General features: G+C 37.5%; 1 protein-coding gene across 10 annotated transcripts in view; it reads left to right on the forward strand.

The window, feature by feature from the left end:
* Nucleotides 1-1,108: 1,108 nt before the first annotated feature.
* The window catches only part of ADGRG2 (adhesion G protein-coupled receptor G2), a 178,896-nt gene continuing 158,059 nt past the window's right edge, over nucleotides 1,109-21,945 (forward strand). For 5 of the 10 annotated variants that reach the window (XM_072614198.1, XM_072614196.1, XM_072614197.1 and 2 more), the window contains exon 1: nucleotides 1,109-1,548. The gene's annotated coding sequence lies outside the window, so the exon portion shown is untranslated. The remainder of the gene's footprint in view (nucleotides 1,549-21,945) is intronic. The other 5 variants (XM_072614201.1, XM_072614204.1, XM_072614203.1 and 2 more) reach the window with 1 other exon arrangement.

The following is a 21,945-nucleotide window of genomic DNA, read 5'->3' on the forward strand; positions in this document are numbered from 1 at the left end:
TGTGTGTATGTTTGTGTGTTGGCTAAAATATAATGCTATTAATATTGATTTTTACTTTTTTTCATTTTTAAGAACAATGAAAAAATCTGTGCCCTTCTCCATATAACTCAACCTACTTAGGATCCTCAGTTCCTAAATACTTACTAACCTGAGCAATTGTCCATACTGTGATTTTTTTTAATGACTTACCTTTGACCATTGCTTTCAACCTAGTTTAGGTTTAGTAAGTTAGAGAAAAGATTGTAAAGTTCTTGGAGTACAATGCAATGTTGTTGTGTTTCTGTTCTTCTAAGATCTATAGTGAGTAGATTCTACTATTAAAATATTTACATGAGTTAGGAAGGAAGGGGATTCTGAAGGTGAAGAAAGGGAATGTGGAGAAGACAAAGAGAATTCCCCATTTTTAAAGCAGGAAGTTGGGGGTGGGATGGGGACAGGAGAATGGGAATTTAAGAATTTAAGAAGCTGGATGACTTAGCAACAAGGTTTCAAGGAATATGGTATTTTTTTTCTTTGATTTCTTGGTTCCCTCTCTCCCACTCTAATTACTCTTCCCTTCTCCCTCCTTCCTCCCTAACCCCAAATCTTCTCTACAAAACTAATTAGGAAGTCAAAGGAAAAGGCATCTGACTGAATCAAGAGACCTTGCTTTCTAGTCCTTGTCATAATAGCACTATTCTGTTGTGACATTGAGTGTAACTGCTACCTCAGTTTCCCCACCTGTAATAAAATGGAGAGCTCATAAAGACGACCTATTCGCCTCACTGGTTTGTTATGTGAGAAGCAACTGAGGTTTCATAACAAGTGTGCGTACACCAAATCGATTGGTAAAAAGAAAAGGGCTATGTAAATTATTGTTTTAATTTACTACAACGCAGGTTTCGTGACAAGTCAAGTCAACAGAACTAGAGTATGAGGATCTGCAAAGTAGATGCGTTTATTGATTGCTCAGGACAGCCCAGATCCCTAGGAATTCCGAAGCCTAAAGAATCCTGTTGAGTTGCCGAAAGCATTGAGCAGGTATTTGGATGAGAGCGAGGCGTCAGCGAATAAAGTGTATCAGTTTGGGTTCTGGGAACAACCAGCAGGAGCATCCCTCTGAGGGATTTCAGCTGCCAGGCTATAGAAGAATAATGCTGCAGCGGGAGCACCCCACATGTTCCACAGCAGTCCCAACAGCCACAGCAGATGCAGTGCTAAGACGACTTCCCTCCCGAAGCTTTTCGCTCGGCTTCCGCTCTGCTCTGCCTCTCTTACACCCCTCCTTTTCTCCTCCTCTCCTCCCCCTCGCCTTTGCCCCTGCTCCACCTCTCTAGCCAACTCCCCTCACCCCATCCCGGTTCAGCGCAGCCTCTGCTACCAGCTCCCGCAGCTAGTGCTGGCGGGATAAGCCCCACCGCTCTCTGCAGCTGGCAAAGGGAGTCAGAGAGCCAGCAAAGGTGCCTGCGGGGAGAGGCGAGGAGGCAACCGGGGACCAGAAAGAAGCCAGGCGGGCGGACAGGTCAGCTTCCCCATACTCCTCGGGAGCCTGTCAGCAGCGGGCTACAGGTAAGACAAAGCTATGGGGATGGAAGGGAGAGAAGTGGGATGGGTGTGTCAGTTTGGAATGGGAAGGACAAAGAATAGAGAGCACTGTGGTCCGAGATAAATAAATTGCGATGTGGAGAGATAGATAAAAAGACGGACGATAGATTGACAGATGAAAAATGATAGATATTGACGATTAAATGGAGATAGGTGATTAGATAGATATGAATGGATGGAGAAAAGGAGGGAAAGAAAGAGAGAGAGAGATGGATGGATGGATATAGATGGATTTAGACAGAGACTGGGCAATATGGATGGCTGTGGGGAGACTGAGGCCAGCGGAAATGGACTTCCTTGTTTTCTGGGGAGCAACATTTGGAGTCCTGCCTGGGCTGAGGATAATGCTGGTGACTCCGGCGCCTTCCTGGGACTATCCCGTGGGTCACCTCCTCTCCCACATAATGAGAGCCTGGGCCAACAAAGGGAGGACCATGGAGGTGCTGCTGGACGCCTGAAACTTTTAGCGAAGCCCTGGAAAGTCCAAGTCCAGCTGTGGAAGGAGCGAATAAGTTGCTTGGAAACACGCTTAGTTTTCCTGACTGAGATTTCTTTGTGATTTCTGGAAAAGAGGGCCTCGCACTGCGCTCACTTCAGCTAAAAGGGATAGACAGAAGGGAGTTTTCGAAACGTTAAATAAAAACGAACGTACTTAAAAAAAACAAAAACTACTTCAGAGAAAGGGAACTGCTTGCAGGAAATTTTATTCACACTTTGTCCACGTTGGCAAACAACAAGGTTGGGATGCAGGTCTTCACTCTAAACGGAAGTTTGCGCTCAGTTTCTGGGGACTCAGGCTCTTGAGGACATAAAAAGAGGAGGAGATGACCTTTATCATACGGTTAGTGTCAATGGCATTAAAGTTCTGTCTCTGTTCCTTTTAAAGGAAGGACAAAAGGCTCCTAGCAGAATGGGAATTAGAGGTGGAAGCAACTATTTTCCACCGTGAGAAGTTCTGATGCATGAGACAGGTTGAAGAGCCCAAATCAGGATAGCCAGAATGGAAAAGGACAAGGATTTGAGGTCTGAGGCGTTAACCGATTGTGTCTCTGACTTGAATTTCTTTCATTAGAGGCAAGAATACCTATTAGTAAATGAAGTTGTGGTTGAGTTTTTTGGAACAAACAAGACATACAAGATAGTGAGAAAAATCTTCAAATTTGTAAGTGACTGTGGTTGAGAGTCATGGCAACAAAGATTTTAAAAGAGAAAGATAGATTAAATTAATTTGAGCAATTGACAATTCCTTTGCTTTAGAAAAAATGATCTTATTTTTATTTATAGCTAATACATTACTTAATAATTATAACAAGCAGTAAAGGAGGATATTTCTTTTGTTTACTGAAGAAAAGACGAATTGAGGACTCGTAGCATATTTGTTTCTCTTAAGTTTTCTATGTAGATATGAGTTTTGAGATGGTTATTTTATGATAATGGTCTATCACTTTTGGGTGGGATCTAATAACGTTTTTTACTGGCATTGTAATTATTTCAGATGTAAAAGTTTAAAATTTATTTGGAATTACCATTTCAAAATAAGTAAAGTAGGATTTCCTGACATTTTATTATTATTATGATGATCACCGCCCCCAAATCTGCCTGTGAAATGAAGAAGATAAAGATATTTGGCTACACTTATGAGCTTTCTGGAGTCAGCTTGTATAGAAGAATAAGCACATAACAGAGTCAGGAGGTGGTTAAAATCCTGGGTTTGCCATGACCAATTGTGACCTTGGGCAAGTCAAATGAAATCAACTAGCGTTTGTTAAACACTGTAACTATGTGCCTGGCAAAAATAAAGACCATCTCCTCCTACCCTTAAGGGGCTTATATTTTGAAGGGAAAGGACAGCATATAAAAGGAAGATAAAAATAAAACAGAAGAAGAAAAAGTATAAGGTACCCAGAAAGAGTCATGGTAGAGAAAGTTCTCAGTCTGGAGCATTCAGCCTGGAGAGGAATGAAGACAGGGATGGCCTGGCCCTTTCCTTAAAATGGAGTTTTTGAGAGGAATGAGTCAGTCAGAGGAAGAGGCTATGGGGGATGAGGGTACTCCCAGGGTGAGAAGTTCAGAAGGAGTAGTACTTCCAGAGCAGTAAAAGACAGAGAATAAAGAATACAGCCTGAAGGGGAATGAAAATCACTTAATTGCTTTGCACCTCTGTTTCCACAAGTTTAAAATAGTATTAATAATTTCTGCTCTACCTACTTAACAGGATGGTGTTGGGGATCAAATGAGGCTATGAATGGACATTGTAAAGTGCCATATAAGCATCAGGTCTTATTATTTATTGAGTAAATTACAAATAGAGCTGAAGAAGCAGTCAGCTTAGATCTTGTTTGATTTCACTCTGCTTTTTACACATTGAGTACAAAGCCTTAAAAATAAAAAGAGAAATGCCTCAGTGCTTGAGGAATATTGTCTTACATGTCCTGTGTGTGATACCAGAGCTGATCACGTTCCTTTTGGCTTTTACCATCCCATTATTGCAAGGTGGCATTAGTTAGAAAGACAATAGAACAATGAGATCAGTCAGAGCATTTTAACTGCAAAATAATTTTACAGCTAATAAAACAAATATTTTAGAGTATGTTTTTCCAGAAAGCAAAATTTTGAGAGAAATAATAAAAAGAAATCACCATTTGAACTTTAATGGTGAGGATCTCTGATTATTTTGGTTTCTTCAGGAGGAGAGCCTGGGAAAGTGAATTTGATATGCTAATTTTGCAAAAAAAAGGCCTCTACTACTCTTTTTTTCCCCTAGGATTATTATAAGCCTTTGGGCAATTTTAAATTGAGGCAATTACATGCCAGGATATATATAAAAATGATTCCTCTATGCAATGCTTATGTATTCTGGTGACTTCCATTGTGATAGTCAGTTGGTAAATTAGTATATTGAATATTTTCATTGGTTCTTTGTGTAAATTAAACTTACAAATATATAAATATGTGTATATATGTATGTGTGTGTGTATGTATATGTGTATATATATACATACACACACACACACACACATCCATTATGCTTTTGGAGAGATTCCAGGTCCTCTTTAAGCACAAGCAGAGAATACAGTTCTTTACATTCAAATGAATATATTGAAGGTGAAGAGAAATAGATGGAAGACTAGGAGTCAGTCTTCAATACAAATGTAGTTGAGGAGTCACATAAATATGTATTTAAATATTTCATTTAAAATTTTCTGCTTTACTACTTAAGACCATCTGAGAGAGTATAATCATTCTATTTGGAGGTCTCAAAGTAAATCAAACTTCTTTGAAGATATCAGTCATCAATAAACATTTATTAAGCACTTAACTATGCACCAGGCACTGTTCTAAGTGTTGAGGATACAAAGAAAGGAAAAAAAAATAGTCCTTACTCTAAAGGAGCTCACAGTCAAGGGCAAGGGGAGGGATGAAAATAACTATGTACAAACAAGCTATAAACAGAGAAATTGAACATAATCAACAGAGGGCATTAAAAGGCAAAGGCTTCTCATAGATGAGGAGATTTTAGCTGGAACCTGAAGGAAGCCAGGAAAGCCAGGAGACAAAAGTGAGAAGGGAAGGAATTCCAGGCATGGGGAACAATCAGGGAAAATGTTCAGAGTTTGGAGATACAGTACTTTGTGCAAGGAACAAAGGAGGCCAGCATCCCTGGAGTGTAGACTACATGGAGGAGGTATTGGGGCAGGAAGAGGTAAGGTTCAAGAAGACTGCAAAAGTAGAAAAGGACTAGGTTTTGAAGGTTAAACAGAAGGCAGATCTTTTTTTTTTTTATTTGATTTGATCCTAGAGGTGATGGGAAGACACTGGAGTCTTATTAAATAAGGAAGTGACATGGTCAGATGTGTGCTTTAAAAGAAAATCAATTCGAGAGCCTAGTGGAGGTTCAACTAGAATGGGGAGAAATTTAAATCTTATTACTTAGGTCATCATGAAACTACTCTTGCAGCCTTCAAGCAACATTCTGTAGGAACACTTTATTGATGAGATTGTCTTATAAAGAGGTTCTTTTGGTATTTCAATAATAATATCTTTGAATGGGATCCCAGGTAGATAAATTTTGTAACAGATTCTGCTATATAGCAAACTGTGATAATTTTGAAAGGGAGAATACTGAAGTATGGTCATTGATAGATTTATAAAATCATTTCTTTTGCTGTAGTGCCTCAAGATCAACATTTTTTTTTCATTTTAATAATAGTAATTGCTAGCATTTATATACTGCTTCAAAGTTTGCAGAGCACTTCACAAATAATTTCTTATTTGATCCTCACAATGATGTTGGTTACCAATGAAGAAACTGAGGCAGGCAGAAGTTAAGTGACTTGGTCACAAAATCAGTAAGAAGTGTCTGAGATCACATTTGAAGTCAGGACTTCCTAGCTACAGGTCCAGTGCTATCTCGTGCGACAGCTAGCTACCCCAACCCTTTTTGTAATTTACATATTCCTTTGTTTAGTTATTTATTCTATATATCAAAATTAGAAGTGCCTTCAAAGTTACTCAAGGACCAGTCAGGACTTCTGAGTTTTACAAATAATTTATACAACAAAACAAATATGGTACAAGTCCAACTTGATCTGTGATAAAAATTTCTTCTTTTGTATAAGATAAAAATAACTCACAAGAAAGGGGGTTGAGTATCAAATGGTCATAAGAGAGTAGGGGTTAAGAAATTCACATTTATCCTGTGTACTAACATTGGATGGGGTTGCAGGAGGAACCTACAAAATCCAGTACCTACTCTCCCCCATTCCTCAAGATCAATAAACACATTCAAACTCAATATGTTTTCTTTCTTTTAATAAAGTTTGTAATCCAGTGGACACACACACACACGCACACACACACACAAACTGTGCTGAGAAAAAAGCAGTTACATACATAGATATCTGTGTGTTATATGTTTATATACATATAATACACACACACACACACACACACACACACACAAACTGTGGGGAAAAAACAGTTCCATAAATTAATAAGTGTTAGAGGAAAGATAAGAAATATAAAGTGTCTTTATGCAAGTGTATAACACTCCCACATCACGGAAGCAGGGAGCAGGGGGCCCATGAAGTTTTGGCAGAATAGAAGAAGGGAAGGATGAGACATGTTGAAATGAAGCACATTTGGAAATGAGCTATGAGTCTGACTGTGAAAATAAAATTTTCTCTGAAAACACATTTTTGACACATTAAAAAAATGTATGTTGAGAATTGAATTTTTTAAGTCAGTATTATATATATATATATACATATATATATATAAACATTTTATTGGTGCTTTTTGTTTTTATTCACAATCTTTTCAGGGGTGGTGACCCTTCTAGTTTGAATATACCCTTTAGACAGAGAAAAACAGTTTAAAAAGAAGCATAATACAGTAATGGTTACATCTAATGATATATAAAAAAATATCATGCCCAAATTTATGTTCGCCACTGAGGACTTATCTGGGTTTTTCCATTTTTTCAGAGTTCACTTTCCTACTGATGATATTTTCATTTACATTGTTACATTATTATAGTAAATGTATATATTGTTATTGTGCATTTGCTTATTTCTTAATGTGTCAGTTCATACAAATCTTTCCACATTTCTTTGAATTCCACATATTTCTTTTTTTATTATTTTTCTTTTATTTATTTATTTGAAGTTTTCAACATTCATTTCCACAAAATTTTGAGTTCCAAATTTTCTCCTCATCTCTCTTCTCCCCCCACCTCAAAACACCTTGCATTCTGATTACCCCTTCCACCAATCTGCCCTACCTTTAATACCCCTCCCTCCCCTTATCCCCACTTCTCTTTTGTCCTATAGGGCAAGATAAATTTCTAAACCCCATTACCTGTATTTCTTATTTCCCAGTTGTACACAAAAAAATTCTCAACATTTGTTCCTAAAACTTTGAGTTCCAACTTCTCTCCCTTCCTCCCTCCCCACTCATCCTGACTGAAAAGGCAAGCAATTCAATATAGGCTATATATGTGTAGTTTTGCAAATGACTTCCATAATAGTCATGTTGTGTAAGACTAACTATATTTCCCTCCATCCTATACTGCCCCCCAATTCTTCTATTCTCTCTTTTGTCCTTGTCTTTCCCCAAGAGTATTTACTTCTAATTGCTTCCTCCTCCCATTTGCCATCCATTCCATCATTCCCCCCACTCTGCTCATCCCCTTCTCCCCTCCTTTCCTGTAGTGTAAGATAGGTTTTCATACCAAATTGAGTATACGTGTTATTTCTTCCTTGAGCCAAATGTGATGAGAGTAAACACTTCACTCTCACCTTCCCCCTTTTCCCCTCCATTGAAAAAGTTTTTTCTTGCCTCTTTTATGAGAGATAATTTGCCCCCTTCCATTATTCCCTTTCTCCTCCCAATATATTCCTCTCTCACCCCTTAATTTTATTTTTTTAGACATGATCCCTTCCTATTCAACTCATCTTGTTCTCTCTGTCTCTGTCTCTTTCCATATGTGTGTGTGTGTGCAAGTGTGTGTGTGTGTGTGTGTGTATGTGTGTGTGTGTGTGTATGTGTGTGTGGATAATCCCTCTGACTACCCAGATACTGAGAAAAGTTGCAAGAGTTACAAATATTATCTTTCCATGTAGGAATGTAAACAGTTCAGCTTTAGTAAGTCCCTTGTGATTTTTCTTTCCTGTTTACTCTTTCATGCTTCTATTGATTCTTGTGTTTGAAAGTCAAATTTTCTTTTCAGCTCTGCTCTTTTCATCAAGAATGCTTGAAAGTCCTCTGTTTCATTGAATGACCATTTTTCCCCTAAAGTTTTGCTGGGTAGGTGATTCTTGGTTTTAATCCTAGTTCCTTTGACTTCTGGAATATCCTATTCCATGCCCTTCGATCCCTTAATGTAGAAGCTGCTAGATTTTGTATTATCCTGATTGTATTTCCACAATACTCAAATTGTTTCTTTCTATCTGCTTGCAATATATTCTCCTTGACCTGAGAACTCTGGAATTTGGCTACAATATTCCTAGGAGTCTCTCTTTTTGGATCTCTTTCAGGAGGTGATCAGTGGATTCTTTCAATATTATTTTGCCCTCTGGTTCTAGAATATTAGGGCAGTTTTCCTTGATAATTTCATGAAAGATTATGTCTAGGCTCTTTTTTTTATCATGGCTTTCAGGTAGTCCCATAATTTTTAAATTGTCTCTCCTGGATCTATTTTCCAGGTCAGTTGTTTTTCCCAAGAGATATTTCACATTATCTTCCATTTTTTCATTCTTTTGGTTTTGTTTTGTAATTTCTTGGTTTTTCATAAAGTGGTTAGCTTCCATCTATTCTATTCTAATTTTTAAAGAATTATTTTCTTCAGTGAGCTTTTGAACCTCCTTTTCAATTTGGCTAATTCTGCTTGTTAAAGTATTCTTCTCCTCATTGGATTTTTGGCCCTCTTTTGCCAATTGAGTTAGCCTGTTATTAAAAGTGTTATTTTCTTCAGCATTTTTGGGGGTCTCCTTTAGCAGGCTATTGGCTTGCTTTTCATGATTTTCTTGCATCACTCTCATTCTCTTCCCAATTTTTCCTCCACCTCTCTTATTTGATTTTCAAAATCCTTTTTGAGCTCTTCCATGGCCTGAGACCACTGCATATTTATTTTGGATGTTTGGGATGCAGAAGCCTTGACTTTTATATCTTTCCCTGATGGTAAGCATTGTTCTTCCTCATTGGAAAGGATGGGAGAAAATACCTGTTCACCAAGAAAGTAACCTTCTATAGTCTTATTTTTTCCCCCTTTTTTGGGCATTTTCCCTACCAGTTACTTGACTTTTGGATCCTTTGTCAAGCGTAGGATATACTCTGGGGACCTGTAAGTTCTCAGTTCCTCCAAGGTGGCACAATCAAGGGAGAGGAGTTTACTCCTCAAGGGCCTCCAGCTCTACCATGCCAGCACTCCTCCTTACCCCTGAACCATGCTCAAGGCTGAGGTTCAGATCAACTGCTCAATTCCCCCTGGGGCTTTAAGCTGAGATCTCCAACAATAGATACTAATTACTGCCTGTTGTGGCTACCACCACCGCAGCCACTGCCACCTGCTGTTGCTGCTGCCTCCCCACCACCTGAAGCCAGGACTGGGGAGGACCCTGCTTCCTTTTTGCTGAGGTGAAAAAGCTTTCTTACTGACCTTTGAAGCTGCCTTTGGCAATTGTGGGTTGAGGGATCTGAGAACCTCTGTTGTTGCTGGGGATTCCATCCCTAAGGCCTGTTCTGGTCCTACTCCTCCTACTGTCTTGTGTGGCCAAGGCTGGGCTGTACTCCGCTCTGCGTCCAGTGCGACAGACCTTTCCCATTGGCCTTCCAGGTCAACCTGGGCTGGAAATCTCCTCCACTCTGTCGTTCTATGGCTTCTGCTGCTCTAGAATTTGTTTGGAGTCATTTTTTACAGGTATTTTATGGGCTGTGGGGGAAGAGCTAGAGTATGTGCATCTTTCTACTCTGCCATCTTGGGTCTGCCCCCAAATTCCACATATTTATCTCTTAATGTCCAACAATATTCCATTATGGGTTTTTAATAATTTCTGAAACAAGTTACCCACTTTTTTCTCAGTTATTTACTACCACAAACTTCTTCTTTATGATAAAAACTTGTTTATATATTGGACTTTTGCTTCTGTCTTTGACTTCCTTGGGATAGATGCCCAGTAATGGGATCACTAGAGCGAAGAGTAGAGACAATTTACAGTCATTTTGCTTGGATATTTCAAAATTGATATAGAGAATGATTGGATGTGAAATGTATCTAAATTAATAAGTCAATCAACACAAAATTATTAAATGATTCTGTTAGGTACCATGTATATCAAAAGGCACAAAATACACTCCCTGCCCTCTTGAAATTTAACACGTGTTTTTCTAGGTCTTTTAGTGTAATGATTTAGAGAATAGCAGAAGTAGCTAATACGATCCCTCAATGAGCAGTTATTGAGCATTTGCTGTGTGCTGAAAATTCCTTTGGCTAGGAGTAGGAGAAAATGATCAGCTTAATTCTCTAATCTGGAGACATCTGATGCTGGAATTGGAATTGTTTACACACACACACACACACACGTGTGTGTGTGTATACATATATATCATGTGTGTACCTATATGTGCATATGTATATACATACATATGCATACATATATATGTGCATATATATATATATATATGTACATACACACTCTCATAAAATAAATTCCTCTCAGAGTTTTTGTAGGCTTAGGGTGGGAAAATTTGTTTTTTTTATCTTGAAAAGCAGTAGAGCAGGGAAGAATTTTAAACTAACAGTATAATAAAATTGAATTTAAAAAATAATTGTAGAAAATATTAATGTTTAAAAGTAGTGAAAAATGTTTTGCTACTATTGTAGCCTCTAAGACCAAGAAGGATAGAATTTGCCAGTGATGGTTTTTTAAAACAAATGAGCTGTATAGCACATCAAAGTCTTAATTATTCATGCAGGGATCAAACATAAGTATTAATTCAGTGCTTAGCTACAATATAACAAGGCCAACAAATATTTATTGAGCTTCTGAGTATATAAGACTGTTAAACACAGATAACATGGAATTGTGTACGTATATATGTATATGTCTATGTATATATATGTACATACCCACATACATATTTAAATCCATATCTACTACGAGAAGTGTACAACATGGTAGAATTTATGCTATGTGCTATGTACATACCTCTATGCAATTTCCAGATGTGTAACTCTGTAATACTGTGTATGTTTGCTTCTGTGATCTCATCATTATGGTTACTCCCTCCAGTAGTGAAGAGACAAAGGCAAAAAAAAGGAAACAATCCCTGATCTTAAGAAACTTAAATTGTTGACTTGTGGAGAGGGAGAGATAGTAGAAACTTCTCTGTGGGATGTAAATATATTGGAGTACAGGTTGAGTACAGGCGTTTGAAGCCTATTCTAATGTATATGCAGTTATTATGCTTAAACTATTGAACCTTAAAACTTTGCTAAGACTTTTGGGATACCACATTGATAGCTCTTGAAAGTATTCTTGGGGAACATAGCCTTAGCAATATGTCCAGGTATTTTTGAATTAAGAATACAAATATACACATTAAAAATAAGTTGTCCACCCTCATTGTCAAATGTTCAGCATTATCTCCTTAAAGGATGTTTGTCTCTCCCCCAAAAAACTCTTAGTGCAGTTTTAAGCTTTAATAGCTTTAAACTGCACCAGGATTTTTTGGACACCCCACATATCAAAGATAATTTTATTTAAGAACCCTTTCTTTGTATGTCTACTAAATTTTAAAAAAATTTGTGCTCGTTTTTAGTGTATATGTGTACATGAATAAATATGTGTATGTATATATATGCACATATATGTGTATACACAAATACTCTGTGTGTATAGGATATCTCAAAAGACTTGGTGTATTTAAGCTATTAAAGCTTAGTACATTGTCTAACACATAGTAAGTGCTAAACAAATGCTTGTTGGCTGAATCACTGACGCATATAAAGTCCTTTAAAATTTCAAGCTCAGCACTAAGAAAATTAAAATGCATGTGTCTAAAAAGACTAGTCTTATGCTTAGAAATGCCAGGTTTCTGCAACATAAATGGATAGATTTCATCCAGTGACCTCTGAAGTTCCACCATTAGCAATCCATTCTTTTGTGTCAAGCTGTTGTGCATTAATCCCTTCCTCAGCTCCTCTTTGAAAAGCCAAGGGGAAACCACAAACTCTAGAGCAGGTGCTCTTTACTTTCTTTATGTTATAGAGCCTTCTGACAATCTGGTGAATCTGTGGCCCCTTCTCAGAATAGTATTTTTAAATCTTAAAATAAAATACATAAGACTACAAAGGAAAAGAATTCCATTGGTAAGTACTTATCAGTTTTTTAAAAATGTTTACAGACCACAAGTTAAGAACCTTTGTCTTAGAGTCAAAGATTATTATCATCATTCAGTCTAGTCTGAATCCCATTTGGAGCTTTTTTGGCAAAGGTACTAGAGTGACTTGCTATTTCCTTCTCCAGATCATTTTACAGAGGAGGAAAACAGGGTGAAGTGGTCCCACGACAGGTAAGTGTCTGAGGCCAGATTTGAACTCCAGAAGATGAGTCCTTTTGCTTCCAGGCCTAGTGTTTTATCCACTGCACCATGTAAAGAAACTGGACTCAATTTTTGGTGCTAGAGATACCTTTCAGATCAAGACTCATGAACAAAGTTCCTACCACACTGTCCTGGAAAGTATACACTGAAAATATAATGAAAGGTGTATTAAGGTAGTATAGTACAGAAGACAGCATACTGATCTTGGAATGACAGAGCCTAAATTAAAATCCAAACTCTACTACTTACTATCTGTGTGACCTTGAAAAAGTCATTTAACTTTTCTATGATTTAGTTTCCTTGCCCATAAAATGGAGGGGGTTCGACTAAGACTACATCTCACAAGGGTGGGGTAAGGATAAAATAAGGAAATTTATATGTCAGTGTGTGTCTATATATGTATGTATACACATGAATGTATACATATACCAATCATTTTTTTCTAGAATTGTGCTTATCAGTTATTTATATTTCCCAAACATAAACAACCCTCTGTGAAATGCAAGCCTATATGAGTTTTTAAATCAAGCTTGGTATAATGTATGCAGAATCTCTGGACAGTGGAAAGGTTGTGGGTTTTTTTAATTTAGTATTTTATTGTTACATGCAAAAACAATTTTAACATCATTTTTAAAATTTAGAGTTCCAAATTCCCTCCCTTCATCCCTCCCCACTCCCCATCTCTGTATCTACATTGAGAAGGCAAGCAGTTTGATACAGGTTATACATGGATAGTCATGCAAAACACTTCCATAGTAGTCATTTTGTGAAAATCTAACTGTATTTCCCTCCATCTTAATTCTCTTCTTATTTATTCTGTTTTCTCCTTTCAACCTATCCCTCCTCAAAAGTGTTTTGCTTTTGACTATTTCCTCCCCCAAATAGGACCTCCCTTCTGTCACACATACACACACCCTTCTCTTTTTTACTCTACACTTCCTACTTTGCTGTAGGGTAGGATAGATTTCTACCAAATTGCATGTGAATGTTATTCCTTCTTTGAGCTAATTCTGATGAGAGTAAGGTTACCTCACTCCCCCTCACCTCCCACTTCTTCCCCTCTACTGTAAGGTTTTTCTTGACTCTTTTATGTAAGAATGATTTACTGCATTCTATCTCTCTCTTTCTCTTTCTCCCAATACACTCCACTCAAACCTTTTAATTTTATTTTTTAAATATCAATCCTTCATATTCAACTCATACCTGTGCCCTCTGTCTATATATACACTCCTTCTAACTACCCTAATAATGAGAAAGGTCATATGAGTTACAAATATAATCTTTCCATGTAGGAATGTAAAGAGTTTAACTTCAGTAAATCCCTTATGGTTTCTCTTTCCTGTTTACCTTTTCATGCTTCTATTGAGTCTTGTATTTGAAAGTCAAATATTCTATTTTGCTCTGGTCTTGTCTCAAGAATGCTTAAAGGTCCTCTATTTCATTGAATATCCATTTTTTTCCATGAAGGATTATATTCAGTTTTTCTGGTTAGGTCATTCTTGGTTGTAATCCTAGCTCCTTTGACCTCCAGAATATCATAATCCAAGCCTTCTAATCTTTTTACATAGAAGCTGCTAAATCTTGTTATCCTGTGACTCCATGATATTTGCATTTTTGGCTGCTTCAAATATCTTCTCCTTGACCTGGAAACTCTAGAATTTGGCTACAATGTCCCTGGCAGTTTTCATTTTGGGATCTCACTGAGGAAGTAACTGATGAATTCTTTCAATTTCTATTTTACCCTCAGGTTCTAAAATATCAGGGCAGTTTTCCTAGATAATTTCTTGAAAGATGAGGTCCAGGGTCTTTTTGTGATGATGACTTTCAGATAATTTAATAATTTTAAAATTATCTCTCCTGGATCTATTTTCCAGGTCCATTGTTTTTCTAATGAGATATTTCATATTGTGTTCTATTTTTTTCATTCTTTGGTTGTGTTTGATTAATTCATGATTTCTCATGAAGTCATCACCTTCCATTTGCTCCATTCTAATTTTTAAGGAATCATTTTCTTTTTTAAAGGAATTTTTTTTTTTTTAATTTTAAGGTATTATTCTTTTGGGGCCTCTTTTTCCTTTTCACCAATTCTGCTTTTTAAAGCATTCATCTCCTCACCGGGTTTTTGTACTTGTTTTACTTGTCTATTTTTAAGGTGTTATTTTCTTCAGTACTTTTTTAGATCCCCTTTACCAAGCTGTTGTCTCATTTTTCATGATTTTCTTGCATCACTCTCATTTCTCTTCCTAATTTTTCCTCTGTTTCTCTTATGATTTTCAAAATACTTTTTGAGCTCTTCCATGGCCTGTGACCAATTCATATTTTTCTTGCAAGCTTTGGATGTAGGAGCTTTGTCTTTGTTATCATATTTTGTGTGAATGTTTTGATCTTCCTTGTCAACAAAGTAAGATTCTGTAGTCTGATTTCTTTTCTACTGTTTGTTTATTTTACCAACTAATGACTTGACTTTTTAACTCTTTATGTAGGACTCTGCTTCTAAGGTGGAAGGCACACTGTTCCAATCTTCAGGGGTTTTATGTAGCTGTTTTCAGAGACACTTCTAGGGATCTATAAGTTTTCAGTTCTTCCAAGGCAGTATCATGTAAGGAAAAGTGATGACTCCTCACCTGGTCTGTGGTCTGGTCTATGAGCAACCACCCTTTTCTGCCCTGGAACTGTGAGGGAGGTCCTCACTCTCCACTGCTGCTGCAAGCTTTGCTATGTTAGTACTCCTCCTTGCCCTATGACTGCCACCCAGGACTGTGACCCAGATCTAAGTATGGGCAAAGCATCAGAGTCCTACCCCAGTGCCAGCAAAGAGATCCCTGTAGTTTCCTTCTGACCTGTTGTTTGACCCTCTTACCTTCTGTGGGCTGAGAGTTCTGGAAGCAGCCACTGCAATTAGTCATTCAGTCATTCCCAAGGCCTGCTTCTGGTATGATGTGGTCTGATCTGCTGGTGCAGACTGTGTTGGACTGCACTCCTCTCTCACCCAGGTCTGACAGACTTTTCTAAGTTGTCTTTGGCATCTGTAGAGTGAGCAGTCTAGAAATTGCCACTCTTGCCACTGATTCAGTGACCTGGAGACCTGCTCTGGCTTTTCTGGGGTCCTATATGTGCTTGTTTTGATGAAGTTATCAGATTCGTGCTGGAACCTTAAGAGAAAAAGACAGGTCTTTTTCTTTTAAGGATCCAGAGCAAATCCCATAACCTTATCACCATAATCCCATCACCATGGTCTTCACAGGACTACACTCCTCTCTCACCCAGGTCCAACAGACCTTTACTGATGACCTTCTAAGTTGTCTTTGGCATCTGTGGGTTAAGAAGTCAGGAAATTGCCACTGCTGCCACTGATTCAGCTGTCCCAAGGTCTGTTCCAGCTTTTCTGGGGACCTGGATGTGCTGACATTGCCTAGGCTAGAGTGCATTCCTCTCTCACCCTGATGCACAAGATCTTTTCTGTCCACTTTCCAGGTTCTCTTGGCCTAGAAATTTGTTTTACACTGTCTTTTTGTGGCTTCTGCTGCTCTAGAATTTGTTTATAATCATTTTTAAAGGTATTTGAAGGGTTTGGGGGAGACCTCAGAGTCTCTTCCTTTACTCCACCATCTTGGCTCCACTCCAGAAGGTTTTGTTTCATTTTTTAATGGAATTAAAATAATTGGTGTTAATAGATAGTTATGATTGGGAATGTTTATGCTTAGAGTAAAGGAAGAAGGGAGAGGATGTGGAGGATGCACATAGCATGTGGCCGCTAGAGGAAGAAAGTAGAGGTAAAAACTAGAAAATGCTACTAAACAACTGCAGGGAGTTAAGGCATAGGGACCAAAACCAGAAATATAGCCAATGGCTTCAGGAAAAACAACCCAGGGTAAGGCCACCATAAATGAGAAGGTGCCTGTCGAAGAAGGAGTTCACCCCAACTGCCAGAGTCTCAGGGAGAGCCTCTTTCAAGGTGATACTGTCTATAATCTCTAAATTTCAGCACCCTGGAGCAAAGCTCAGATTGCCTTACCCCAGTTATGGCTCTGTATGTAAGAAATCCTTTACCCTTGAACCAGTAATTTTCTTTTGGGGAAAGTCAGATTCCTTTTGCATTCAGCATCAGGGTCCAAGAGAGAGAAATCAGAAAAAAATCTGTATCATTTCAATTGACATTTGTTATTACCAATAAAAAGATAGTGAATTCTTTCTATTTTAGTCATCCTAGCTAAATAATAATAATAAAAGTAGGCTAGTGTTTCAATGGACATTTACTGCATACTTTTAGATTCTACCTCATTTTACAAATACTATCTCATTTGACTATCACATCTACCCTAGGAGGAGAGGTGCTAATCATAAAATCATAGAATTTTTGAATTGTAAGAGACTTCAGAAGTCACCTAATCCAACAACAACCTGTTAAGGCATGAATCACCTTTTCAGTATCATTGATAATTTGCCTTTACTCAAATACCTTGACTGATGGCAAACAACTTACCTATCATTTCAGTCCATTTCATTTTGGACAGCTCTTATTGCTTTGAAGGCATCTTTACATATATATATATACATATACATATATATGTATGTATATGTATAGATATAGATAGTTTGCTGATTGACTCTTCGTTTACTTTATGATTATCAATATACTAAAGGACAACTATGATGTCTTCTCAAGTCCTCTCCAAGCTAAATGTCCCTAGCTTCTTCAGCTGATACTCTAATATGATTTTGGGCTGTACCCTCGTGTTCTCTGGATGTTAATTTTTAACTGAACCTAAGATTACATTGGATTATTAAACTGCCTATATAGAAATTTACTAATGCTGATCGGGAATTGGTTTATAAGTTACAGTCTTAGAGAATTTACAGGAAAACTGAACCATTAGAGATTTTTCCCATAATCTTATAGCTACTCTATGTTAGAGTCAGAATTTGAACCCAGGTCCTCCTGATTATGAAGATAGCTTTCAATGCACTAAGCCCACACTGCCTCTCTATATAGTAAAATCCTTCCTAAAATGGGTTACCAAGACCATATAGAGTCCAAATATAATCCTTAGGAGCAAATATAGGTCAGTTTTAATATATAATTTTTAATATATTTAGCTTACATAAAAGTTTTCTTCTACATAGTTCAACTCTTCTGAATGTGATCAGCCTCAGCAAATTTCAGTCATTTAGGTGAGCAAAGAAAATATTAGATATGTTTGCCTAACATTCATTTTTTTTAGATCTTATTCCTAACTTTTGAGTCCCCTATTTCAAGTTGGATATTAGATTTCTAAAAAAAATATTTTGCACAAGATTTTATGTTCATACTGATTTATTCCATTGCCAGTGTCTTATATGAAAGTGTTTTTTAAAGTTTCTCATGAGCTACCTGGAATTGCTATTTTTTTCCCTAATGCAAACACACACAAATATTTATTTTGAGAAGAAAAAAAAACAACTTGGACCTGTGTATGTTTTGCAAACACAGAAGAAAAGTCTACCAACCTGAGGAGCCTTTAAATAGCAAAAAATTTAGAGCACCAATTCCTAATTTTTTTTTTAAAAAAACAACCACAAAAAATAGAGTATTATTTCTTTTATAATTATAACTATTGACAGGTAGTTAGATTGGAATTGATGACTCATTGCTTTTGAGCTGAGTTGAGATAATTTACTCCATGCAACAAATTTTAAATTATTTGTCAAAATGGGGACAGGAAACATGGTATGAAAAATGGGTAAATATAGAAATAAATTCCAACTGGTTTTGAGGAGAATGCATACTTTCAGCTATGGGATTGTTCTCATTTGGGTTGGAAGTAGTTACAGAAACACAGAATCTTAATTAGACCTTAGAAGTCCTCTAGTCCAGTCCTATCATTTTACAGATGAGGAAACTGAGACCCAGAAAGGTTGCTACTTGCTTAACGTCACAAAGATAATGGCATAGGGAAGAACTGAAAAACTCAAGTCTCCTGGCTTTTAGTCTCCTGTTCCCAACACTCTGAGGAAAGTGAAATTGGTGTTTCTTGTGAATGTGTGGCATGGCAGCTGAAGTTACTGCTCTGGGGGCACTCTTGTCCCAACTGGGGTCTCATGGAAGGAGAAAGCTGAAGACTGAATTCTTCTGGTTAATGGTTGGTCTCTGTGTGTTCACTCTGTGAAACGTCTGGATGAAAAGTTTCCTGTTTTGTCCTCCTCAGTGCCTAGGAAGTCATCTTGCATACAGTAGGTGTTTAATGAATGCTTGTTGAATTGGATTTAAACCTGAAAAAAGTCAAAGGCAGATTAGATTGAAATAAAGCACTTTGTTTGAAAATATTTCTATAACAAAGCTATTTACATATTCTCATATGTTACTTCTATGAACAATACTTTGTGCATCCAAATACAAAGGACTTTTTCCAAACTAAATCTACTGTATGAGTGCTTTCTTTGACTGCTCAATAAGTGATTCTCCTGATTTGGATATCTCATAGTACTTTGAACCTTTCTCATGCCCTTATGTTTTGTGGGTACATATCTTATCTCCCCTGCTAGATAAAAACATGAGAGCCAGCACCTTACTCACTTTTCTGTCCCTTAATGGGTAATATGATACTTTGTTTAATAAGTGTTTGTGGTATTTTGTTAAGTTTAATTGAAGGGGGAACCCTTCTAATAACTTGCTGTTTGCACGGCAGACAGAACAGATGTACTGAACTCTTCTCACTTCTTTTATTTTTAATCTTCCCAAGAAACAATCTAACTCTAAATATCCACATAAAAAATAAAAACTCCATTAAACTTCCCCTCCAATCCAAAACAAAACATGAAAAAAGAAAAAATTGAAAGGAAAGGGGACAGGGCTAAGGAATAAAGAAGAAAAAAGAAGGGAAGAGGAAGGGAGGGGAGAGATGGGAAGGCAGAGAAAGGGATGGAAAAAGAAACAAAAGAAGATCTGGAAAGAGGACAAAAGTGGAGGGCACGTTTGCTAACATCACCCTCTCTAATTCCTCCCCAAGTTCTTTCTATCCACTGGGAATATGGTTTCTTAATAAAATTTCATTTCAGCAAAATAAGTTGGGTGTCCCACAACACTCACTGTTAAAGGAGTCTATGTATATATTATATATATTGAACAACTAGAAACAGAAATATCCCAAGGAATAAGGTTGGTTCTTCAGGATCTTTTCTTGGGGGCAGAGGGGAGGGGGGTGCGGGGAGAGATGACAGAAGTGTAATATATCTTCCTTATCAGACTACCCAACAGAGTTTGTTCTGATGGTACATGTGGCCCTGGCACAGGACTCCAATTTATTCATAAATTAAGCCCTCCTGTTGATCATTATCCCAACTCATTCATGTGTTCATACCCAAGTTAAAACTCACCACAGTGCTCAGCTTTGGCTGGTTAAATGAAGTTGTTTTAGACTTTGACATGATTGAATGTAGGCCAAGCTTAAATGCCTCATGAGATCATAGATCTAGATCCAGAAGGGGCATCAGAGGCCATATAGGCTACCTGTTTTGTTTTACAGCTGAGGATACCAAGTCTAAGGGAGGTAAAGAGACTAGTCCAATATGACAAAGTTGTCTCAGGGATGAGTTAGGAGAAATACATAGATAATCTAGTTTCTTCTTTTCTTTTTTTCAAATTACATTAACTCATGTCATACCTCACAGCACTTTCTAAATTCACCTCTTCTTCTCCTCCCCCCTCCAAAATGTTAATAAAATTGAAATTTGCCTAATTGCAACATTAAGTCCCATGCTAGTAGGGGGGTTCTAGGACAGTTGGACCAGGCTCACAGACATGTTCTCTGTTCCATTACTTGTTCTTTTAATTATATCCAGTTTATCTTGAGTGTGTGTGTATATGTGTGTATACAGATATACATATACACATGTACATATGTGTGTATGTATATATATATATGTATGCATGTGCAAATGTATGTCTGTGTTTGGGCAGTTAGGTGGCACAGTGGGTAGAGTATTGGACCTGGGGTCAGGAAGATGAGTCTTCAAATCTGGCCTCAGATACTTACTAGCTGTGTGACCCTGGGCAATTCACTTATCCCTGTTTGTCTCAGTTTTCTCTTCTGAAAAGTGAGCTAGGTTAAGTAAATGACAAACCACTCAAGTATCTTTGCCAAGAAAACCACAAAAAAAAAGGGATCATGAAGAATCAGACAACTGAAATGACTGAACAACATGTATATGTATGCGTTTGTATACATATGCCATATGCAAATGGTTGTTTTCATATTGTCTCCTCCATTAGAGTATGAGCTCCTTGAGAAGAGGGACCATCTTTTGCATTTTTTTGTATGGCCAGCACTTAATATACTAAGGAATACAGTAGATGTTTGGTAATTATTTTTTCATTGACTATGTAAAGGAAGAGATAGAAGTAAGAGTGAAGGAGATTTCTGTGTGCCAGGCCCATGTTTTCCAAATTCTTGTTTCCAATGATTCATGTTGTCTGTTTCCTCCACATTTTCATTTTATATGAGAAGTAGAACTGAAAACCACTCCCTGGCACTCTGCACTGTCTTCCCCCATAGAGTCAGCATCATCACTTCAGGTTCCCCTCCAGTGTGGGCTGCCCACCTGACTAAACACAAGGGCTTTGAAAGGGAATTTTTCATTTCTTTGTCATTTGTTCTTGGAGTTCCTATTTAATAGGAGATTTCAAGAATATGGAGTCTCTCTTTTAGGAGCATACTCTGCTTTTGAACTCAGCAAGGCTGGCCTTTAGGAAATATCTGAAGATCAAAATTGAAATATTTGTGAGAGACAAACTATGTCCAAAGAGTAGATAGGCAGATGGTTACTTACCATGTGACTTCAGACAAGAAGGGAACCCCTTCCTTTTATGGATCCCCACCAGGTGACTCTCTAGCTGAGTAAAATTCCATGGAGAATCATTGTTTTGTCTTAAGGTTTTGAGTCTTCTGTAAAAACTAAAATATTCATTGGAAAGGCAACATTGTCTTCTTTACACCCTGGTGAAAAGGAACTTAACAGAACTTTTTCCTGACTTCGGTTTTTGCTATACTTTGCCAAGAAAAGAACGATGGGTCTGGAGTCCTGAAAATGTGGGAAACAGCAAAGAATTAGGCATAGAAAGGGTGAGGAAAGGAGAAGCTGTGAGTATCAAAAATATTCTGTCTACTTCATTGTTTTGCCAAGTTCACTCCAGCCTTTACCATGGGCTGAAAGGGCAACGTAGTGTGGTGGAGAGAATGGCTTTGGGATCAGAAAACTTGGCTTAGAATCCTGGTGCTATTT

The sequence above is a fragment of the Notamacropus eugenii genome, chromosome 5 (assembly GCF_028372415.1).
Source record: "Notamacropus eugenii isolate mMacEug1 chromosome 5, mMacEug1.pri_v2, whole genome shotgun sequence".
NCBI classification, from domain to species: Eukaryota; Metazoa; Chordata; class Mammalia; order Diprotodontia; family Macropodidae; genus Notamacropus; species Notamacropus eugenii.